We start from the raw sequence: 9,957 nt of genomic DNA on the forward strand, positions 1-9,957 counted from the left end.
GACAATTGAGTAATAGTTCTCCATTGCAACATTATCATGGAGCCCTTGAAGTAAATTCACAATAAAAACTTGCATGACATATGTTATACATATGCACTGTAAGAGGCTGTCAAACAGGGAATGCAAGGCAGCATTAACATAAATAAATCTAGTATTATTTTCACTAACTTGTCACAGACCAATCAAGCCGTCGTTAGCAGCATGTATCACGTGTAATACGCAGAGTGCTCAGGCTCCCGGAAATGACAGACTACATCAAATACTGCAGAGACCTAGTGTGTATGTGAGCATTGGTGGTTCAGTGGTAGAATTCTCGCCTGCCACGCGGGAGGCCCGGGTTCGATTCCCGGCCAATGCAGCAAAAATTTTTTTTTTTTTTCCACCCTCCCTATCCACTCAAAATATATTTTTCCTAGCGTTCATTAGTGATTCTGTGGACATAATCACTCTGAAATCAAAGTTTTATTAATGTATTTGATAGATCTAAGATATTTCCAAATGTAGCTCTATAACTATGCTATTTTTATTAACTGTTCTTTCTGTGCATTGAAGAGAAATGTACAAATAGTTAAACAAGCACGCAGCTTGTTCCTTCCTGTTTTGGAGATTCTGACCATTGACGTACACAGCTGGGGGATGTAGCTCAGTGGTAGAGCGCGCGCTTCGCATGTGTGAGGTCCCGGGTTCAATCCCCGGCATCTCCAGCCTTTTTCCTATTTTTATTTTTTTAAAGCTCTCCTGTATTATTTTACATTCTTGTTTGTTACTTGAAATTGCTAGTTATGCCACAAATGATTTTCTGCTTTGCTGCTTTGAACATAACAGCAATTTAGAATGCATGGTTCCTGTGTTCTTTCTGATCTCCTCTGTTCGTGCTCCTTTTTTCTATAAATACATGAATTTAACTTTTTATAGATTATTCGACATAAACATGTGTTTTTTTGAAAATGAATAATCAGCTAAATTGGGAACTTTGCTTAGTAAAGAAGCATGGAAAATGTTGCAAGACAATAATACATGCAGATTATATAAAATACATACATATTTTATCTATAATATCATAAAGATGCATTCCACAAGAGGAGGCGTGGAGCAGGTAGGCGGGAGGTGTGGCTACACATTTGAGAAATTGTAGCTTCACATTACCGCCATTGTAAAGTGGGGTGGGACAATAATGTAGGGATGGCCATCGACCATCGATGGTTACAAATCATCGATGGTTTATGGCCAATGTTGAATAGTTTTGACATTGATGGGGGGAGAACCAGATGGTTTCCCCCCCATTGATGTCAAGCTGAATATTTTTTCATCAAGGGGCCGGGACAGGAAGCATATCTCCGTCCCCAACACCTGTGAAGTCCCGCCCCTGTATTTTTATTGGCCCGCAGGCCAATCTTTCAAAGCAAATGGATGACCATCGATGGACATCCATTGCATAGTTATACACTATCGATGGCCAGTTGCACTTTTGCCATTGATGGCAACCATCGATGGCAAAGGCAACGATAGCCATCCCTACAATAACGCAATTCATGTGAAATTGTGTCATTTTAGTCCTGCCCCCACTTTACAATCTGTCTCACCAGCTGGAGATGAGTTAAGCGGCTGATTGTATGGTGTTGGCCGGGGAGAAAGGGCTGTGGGGGCTTGGGCTCGGGAGTCTTGCCTACTTTCCGGCAAACCTAGACATTGTTAGAACAAAATAAGGGTATTTTATTTATAATTACATTGTGGACATTTTGCCTCCATATGTGAGTATTAGAATGCAATTCTCCCCCATTTTGGCTCACTTTAACCCCTAGTATGCTCCCTTAAATAGCCGCCATCCAAATGTCAGCACTGGATTTTTGCACACCACCAGTATTTGGAATTCACAATTTTCATAGTTTTTTTCACACAGGGAGTCCATGTATTTTGTTGTGTTGTGTCGGTGCTGCATATGTGTATGCAGTTGTGGAGGACCTTGGGATTGCACCTATGGACATGTATATTAATATTTCATTTTCAGGCTGGCAGCTTTCCTTTGCAGCTTCCCTCGCAGGTCCATTGCCTGAAAAATCGCAGCGGCATAGGCAAGTGCACACAAAAATGAATAAGTACAAATTTTTCTGGAAAAATAGGTCCAGGAACTCAGGGTCTGGGGGTGGATCAAATAAATAAATGGTACTTGTTTCCTAGCACGGCCACAATCTTAAGTAATTGTGTCCCTTACTTAAGGGACACGATTACCCCCGATGGACCCGATTTCTTTTGAAATCAGGTCCATTTTGCCGGCTAGGAGACAATATCGGGGGCATCGCGTCGGTCGGGACCATTAACATTGGTCCCGACGCGACCGACGCGATGCCCCCGATATTTCCATAGGCTTCAATGTTAAAAAATATTTTAACATTGAAATCTTGTCGGGAAAGGTAAAATATCGGGGGCATCGCGTCGGTCGGGACCATTAACATTGGTCCCGACGCGATGCGACGCGATGCACCCGATTTTTGCATAGGCTTCAATGTTAAAATATTTTTTAACATTGAAATGCTGTAAAAATGTGAAAAAATGTGAAATGGGCCAATATGACCCATTTCACATTATAGATGTCCCCGTCGTCACCCCACGATAGACGCCAACCCGAAGCGTGGCGAGCGCAGCGAGCCCGCGAGGGGCGGCGGTACGCGTCCTCCGACCTTTTCATGCCCTACTATCCACGTCGGCGTGGAGTGAGAATAGAATAGTGTGGCGAGCGCAGCGAGCCACCGAGCCCGAAGCGTGGCGAGCGCAGCGAGCCCCGCGTGGGGACGCGGATACCTTCACAGTTATACGCGTCCCCTTGCGGGCTTCACAGGTGTCCGTGGCGACGCGGACACCTGTGAAGCCCGCGAAGGGACGCGTTTACCTGTGAAGGTGTCCGCGTCCCCTCGCGGGGCTCGCTGCGCTCGCCACGCTTCGGGCTCGGTGGCTCGCTGCGCTCGCCACACTATTCTATTCTCACTCCACGCCGAAGTGGATAGTAGGGCATGAAAAGGTCGGAGGACGCGTACCGCCGCCCCTCGCGGGCTCGCTGCGCTCGCCACGCTTCGGGTTGGCGTCTATCGTGGGCTGGGGTTAACGCGCTTAAATTTGGGGGGGTTGGGAATTTTTTTCATTGAATCCAATGTAAAATTGGGTCCCAGGGACCCAATTTACATTGGATTCAATGAAAAAAATCGGGTCAAAAATCGGTCGGTCGCGTCAATCGCATCGCATGCGACCAAATCGCATGCGATGCGATCGACCCGATTTTTCCGACACGACCACCCCGATCTGAATCGGTGTGGCCGTGCTAGGAAACAAGTACCAAATAAATATAGATATAGAGAGATAGAGAGAGAGAGAAAGAGATCTATATATTGTATTTAGCGACAAAGACACTCACTTCTGACTTTAAAATTAAACTTATCTTATTGAAAGTACATTTTGGCCGGGAAAAGGTTCAGGAATCCAGTTCCTGATGATGTCATATTTTAAATCTTTAATCGTGTTGTGGTACCACATTAAACAGGGGTACAACAATACGGATAAAGATTTACATTCACAAAAATTGTGGGCACCAATAACAGGTGTAGACAATCATTTAAAAGTACAGAATTAATAAATATTACAATATTAAAGGAATTACACTGTAACATTCTTAGATTCCACTGCCTATACAATGTTGCAATGTAGTATCCTATACCATGTATTCTAGAGGATCTATTACCCACAGACAGGCTAGATAAATACTTATGCTGCTTTCACACCACAAAACCTGCTTAGACCCGTTATTTAAAACGTTTCTGAAAACGGGTCAAAGCAGGTTTTATGCCACTTTCAGACCGCACATTTACCAGGTCTACACAGGTTTTGTGGTGGCATTTCCCCCCCCCCCTTAGGCATCCTCTCTCCTCCCGCCCCCTCTCCCCCCCCACTGAGGCTTCCTATCATTTCTTCGCCCCCAAGGCAGGGAAGGGATCCAGGCAGCAGGGTTAGGTCGGCAGCGCTGGCGGGCAGGGGGTCCCAGACCTCCGTGCATATCTAATGACTGCAGTGCATATTTAATGAGTGGGTCCCCACCCGCTCATTAAATATTCACTGCACTGGTCCCATTCATTAGCTATGCACAGGGTGGGACCACTATTGGCTGGGTCCTAAATACCATTTGAATACGGGTCTGAAATGGGTAGGACCCTGCTTTTTAACGTTTAAGAAATACAGGTATTTCTTAAATGGTTAAAGCAACCTGGAGCTTTCACACTGCAGCTCTAACCGTTTTAAAAGGCAAAAAAACGGCAATATATCGTTTAACTGCTGCAGTGTGAAAGGGGTATTACTTTATTAGCACACCTTAAAGAACTGGCACCTAATATTAAGTAGAACACGACACAATCAGGATTTTTGAGTAACTTTATTTATCACACATTGGCACAACAACATTTGCAATAACTATAATTCATCAATAAATATTACATAAACAACGGCTAACAGAGACTCTTTTCATCTTTATTCTCCATTAAACTTGCTCCACACAAATTCTACTCTTTTTTTTCTTACACACTTATTATCTATATGTTTTTAATACTTCGCTCCTTAGACCCCTAATACAGGGCTAATATATTTACAGATTACAAGATTACACATTATTGTAAAAACGTATAATGGCATCCGACAAAAATATATAATTGTAAGAAAAATATTAATATGAATGAATTTTACATTTTAATTCAAGTTCAATTTGACTTCAGGGATGAGGACGGAGTGCATCTAACTGATTTTCTTTTTTCTTTTCTTGTAATAAGTAGTTTACACATAAAATCAGTGGATAGCACCTTGATCCAGTAGGGTAATTATTTTATAAACAGTTTCTTATATAGCGCACACATATTCCGCTGCATTTTACAGAGTATAGTTGAACATTTATATCAATCCCTGCCCCAGAGGAGCTTACAATCTATATTCCCTACCACATGTACATACAGACATTCTAGGGTTAATTTTTGTTGGAAGTCAATTAACCTACCAGTATATATTTGGATTGTGGGAGGAAACCGGAGTACTCAGAGTAAACCCACGCAAGTACGGGGAGAATATACAAACTCCGCACAGTTAGGGCCATGGTGGGTATCAAACCCATGACCACAGCGCTCCGTAACGAACATATATCATCCCTATCTGTCCCTCAGTGGTTGTTCCTACTTGGCTGTCTGCCGATAGTCCCGCCTGGGCCCCCTCTAAATGCATGGACCTTCTGCGTTCGCCACTTCCTGCCTGTACAATGGTAAGTTGTTGGGGGCTGCAGGGGAAGTGGAAGGTAAGGCTAGAGCAGCAAGGGTGGTTACAGAAAGTGTATATGTGTGTGTGGCTATGGGGGAAGTGTATAAATGTGGCTCTGGGGCACCATGTGTGGCTATGGGGCACCATGTGATGTGGTGGTGGGGGCCCTGTATATTTTGTCACTCCCACAATTTCTGATGGCAGCCCTGACAGACACTCTGCCATGTGCTTGGACTATACACCACCCATCGACCCCTCCTGGTCTAAACAATGAAACCCAACCTCTAATATATGCCCATTTTATATCTAACTGTACATTAAGAAGCATTGCTCACTCAGGGCCACAGAGCGCTCCTCAGCTCCAATTCACTGCTTGCACAGAGCTGGGGATTTTACAGTATGCCTACATAAGCTTAACCACAGAAGAATATGCAAATCTTGACTTAGCCTTTCCTGAATGTAGGTGAATTAAAGCTATGTTTTGCCAAATGATTTGTGTCTGATTTAGGTTAGCAAAGGGAAAAGGTTTATTGTATTTCATTGTAGAACCCACAGAGAAGATGATGTGAGGAAGTTTTATTGTCTGTATGAAAATTAATGCTTACTCTCACAAAGTGCAGATAATGGTAAACTCTGATGAACTTTTTGAATCTGACATTTAATCCCAATTTTTACAGCTGCAAAGAAAAAAATATAGTAAAGACATTTTATTCCATAACGAATTGCCCTTTTTATTTCAGGGTATCAGATTAATGGTAAAATCAGAAAAAAAGAACTACACTATAAGGCGTTGAGCTTTTTATTTTCAGATAGAACTGAGCCGAAAGAATAATAGCATTTATGTGTTTTGCTTATTAGAATAATGATTTTACTTTCTTTTTATACATAGTATAGTAGGGAAAGGAACATGTTTGCAGAAGTAAATAACTTGTATTCTTTATTTTTATTTAGGTATGAGTAATTATTTTGTGGGGCAATAATAGACCAATAGTTATATTTTCCAAATCTTTTATTGCTAATCGAAAAAAAAAAAAAGAATTGATGTATTAATTCCTTTTTTTTTTTTTTTGGGAATATATGTTTTTAGAATATATATTTAAACAAGCAATCAAACTTCTTGGTAGATTATTTTATTTTTTGTCGTGCCGATGAACACTGACACAATTTAAATGCCCATTCAGCAGATTTCATTAGTGGTAAGCTTTCCTCAAAAACATGCAAGGTAATATAACACGGTTAGCCAGAAAAAAAAAGTTGCTTGGTTTTGCTTACATTCTTATAAAGGAGAGAGATTCATGCTTACTTACTTTTTTTGTACTATCCAGGAGAAGCCCGGAGAGGAGTCAAGATACTGCTGCCAGGAGGGGCAGGACTTGGCTGATGTAAGCAAACCCCGCCCCCATGCCACTCAAATGTGGCAATTTGCAGGTCCGTGGATTGGGGAGGGGCTAAAATTATGCGATTTGCATCGGACCTGCAAAATACCGGACTTGGCGCCTCTAGTAAGGGGGGTGAGGGGGATGTGGGGGAAAAGTGTGAGACTTGCCTACCTTCCCAGGGGGCCGGGTAGGGGAACCTGATTTCTGGGAGCCTCCAGGCCATTCCGGGAGGGTAGACAAGTATGGATACATGTGTGAAGTGTGCTTCCCATAAGGAAATTCGACTAACTTATAATAAGAGATGTCCTCCAACCTCTGTGTTATTAACTAAACCTTCTAAAACATAAAAATGGTGGTGTTGCACATAGCAACCAATCAGATTGTAGCTGTTTAAAAAAAAAAAGGATGGACAAAATCTGATTAGTTACGATGGGCAAGACCACCACTTGTCTATTTGAGAAGGTTAAGTAAATCTACCTGTTAGTGCAGTGGTTCCCAAACTGTGGGCCTTATTCTGATTCACTCTCAGAGGCAAATTCCTTCTCAAATGGACAAAACCATGTGCACTGCAGGGGTGGGGGGGCAGATATAACATGTGCAGAGAGAATTAGATTGGGGTGTGCTTTTCCATCAAAATGAGTTTTACATTGCAGTGTAGAAAAAAAGCAGTCAGTACTTTCCCTGCACAGAAACAAAATAACTCACCCAAATCTAATTCTCTCTGCACATGTTACATCTGCCCCCCCCCCCCCCCCCCCCTGCCATGCACATGGTTTTGTCCATTTGAGAAGAAATTTGCGTCTGAGAGTGAATCAGAATAAGTTCCTGTGTGCTGTGTCACCCTGGGTTGCCTTGGATGACTTGCAAGGGTGCCCCGGATTGGTAATTCAGAATCAATTCAATGTATTTATGACCAATGTTATAGGCAAATTGTAGACATACAGAAGTGAATCCTCTGCAATACCACACAACTGACACTAGTGATGAAATATAAACACAATTTGCTTAACTTAATTTTTTTTTCCTGATTGTATCAATGAGAAACTTTTGCACTAGGGATGCCGTGAAAAATATTCGGATCATTTGTGATTCAAAGAAGTTTGGTTTAAATTCTAATTTGACAATACTACCCTCACGTGTTTTGGATCAGTGTAAATGAGCGTGGCTGCACTGCAATGTCTGTAACTATGAAGCCACACCCTGTTTTGACACTGGTAGGCATGGTCTGCGCTCCTGGCCATGCCCCCTGTCCCAGCGTTTATTCACTGGATCTGGATAGTAAATGAAAGTAAAAGTTCACTGGGAAAATGACTGTCGTCTGTGATTCTGTGATATAATAAAATTTTGTATAAAAACCAGCAATATCCTGCTTATGAGATCTTCTATACAGAGATAAAGCTATCTACAGATTGTAAGCTTCTATAGATTGTAAACTAGCGAGCAGGGCCCTCCTAACTTTTTGACTGTCTGTAACTACCCAGTTTGTTTTATCACTTTTTGCTGTGCTACAGTATATAAGGAACAGTTAATCGATATATATATATATATATATATATATATATATATATATATATATATATATATATATATATATATATATATATATATAGTCTATTCTACCTATATGAGGTGAAGTACCACCAGTGACCACTTGAGGCCACTCTACAGACCAAATTACTGCTTTATGTGCTAAAACATGTCATAACAGAAAGTGAAAACAAATTTTTCAGGGACACTTATCTGTTTCAAACTTGCTGTATCTGGAGAAAGAGAGCTACGAAGACAGAGATTGGAGGTAGGAGCAGATAGGGACTGGGATGGAGTGGAGTGTTTGTGGGCTAAAAACGGTCACAGCTGAAAGTGAAAGTAAAAACTGTCACAGCTCAAAGTGAAACGACATTGCAAAAACTGTAATTTTGATGGACTTTTACCCATACTTGCCTACTTTTGAAAACTAGTTTCAGGGAGACACTATAGTCGGTAGTAGAATTTTGCACAGTGCATCATTAAGGGGGCGTGTCATGCTCCATTTGTGGGTGTGCCTATGCTTAAATGCTTGCAAGATATTTCTAGGTAACGTTATTAACTATGTATTTGGGGAAATTTAGCAAGCATGGATAATAACATTGCTGCCTGCAATATTTCATTTATTTGTTTGCAACTATTTTTTATTTATTTTTTTCTAAATCAGCATAACGTACATGATAATAAATGTGATGCTATGCAATACATTACATGTGCAATATAACCATACTTGCCTACTTTAAATAGGGATGACCATCGTTACCATTGCCATCGTTGGTTGCCATCGATGGCAATAGCGCAATGCCAACGATGGTGTTAAAATATGCAATGGATGACTATTGATATTTTTACCTATCGATGATCATTTTGGTTAACTGATTAAAACATGGGGGCGGGGCTTTGTGGGTGCCGGGGGTGGAGCTATGCTCCATGTCCTGGTTCTTGGAAGAAAAAAAAGCACAACATTGGTTTTGTTGTATCATCGATGGAGGGAAACCATCTGGTTCTCCCCATCGATGGCAAAAGTATTTGACATTGGCCATTACCATCGATTACAAATCATTGATGGTCGATGGCCATCCCTACTTCTGGAATAGCATGTCGGGGAGATGGTGAAGGTGACTCCTAGAATAGTGAACATGTACGGCTACATCTGAGAGGCGTGACTTAAATCCAAATGGGACTAGGTTGACATGGTTTTAGGTCGACAAATGCATTAGATCGACATGGGTTAGGTCGACAGGTCACAAGGTCAACATGTTTTTTTCCACTGTTTTTTTCAGCCGACAGGCAGTATTTCATGCCCTACCATTCACTAGGGTGTGGTGTGAGAATAAAATAGTGTGCCGAGCGCATCAAGGCAACGTGCCTGAAGCATTGCGAGTGAAGCGAGTGACACGAGGGGCTGCGGTTGACTTCCAACTGTGTCTATGTCAACTGTGTCGACATTCTGGTAAAAAAAGTCCCATGTAGACCTTGCAACCTGTCGACCTAACCCATGTCCACCTAACGCATTTGTCGACCTAAACCCATGTTGACCTTGTCCCATGTCAACCTAGACACCTGTCAACCTTCACCCATGTCGACATACAACCCTGTTGACCTTGCTGCCTGTCGACCTAATGGTGTCGACCTAATGACTGTCGTCCTAAGTCTGGTCAACAATACAATCCACACCAATATAGCCATAGGGATCATTATAACCAGTGCCCTGACAATTCCATTTAACCCCTTCCCGCCGCAGCCTGTTTTTGCCTTCCTGACAGAGCCCTTT

The 9,957-nt window shown here is 42.0% G+C and overlaps 2 non-coding genes across 2 annotated transcripts; both read left to right on the top strand.

Annotated features, from left to right (window-relative positions):
* Positions 1–287: 287 nt before the first annotated feature.
* TRNAG-GCC (transfer RNA glycine (anticodon GCC)) lies at positions 288–358 on the top strand. The gene has a single exon. It is a non-coding gene; the product is annotated as a tRNA-Gly (tRNA).
* A 274-nt stretch (positions 359–632) lies between these two features.
* Positions 633–704, top strand: TRNAA-CGC (transfer RNA alanine (anticodon CGC)). Its single transcript has one exon. It is a non-coding gene; the product is annotated as a tRNA-Ala (tRNA).
* The last annotated feature ends 9,253 nt before the right edge of the window (positions 705–9,957 follow it).

This window comes from Crinia signifera, chromosome 7, assembly GCF_055691185.1.
Source record: "Crinia signifera chromosome 7, ASM5569118v1, whole genome shotgun sequence".
Taxonomy (NCBI): domain Eukaryota; kingdom Metazoa; phylum Chordata; class Amphibia; order Anura; family Myobatrachidae; genus Crinia; species Crinia signifera.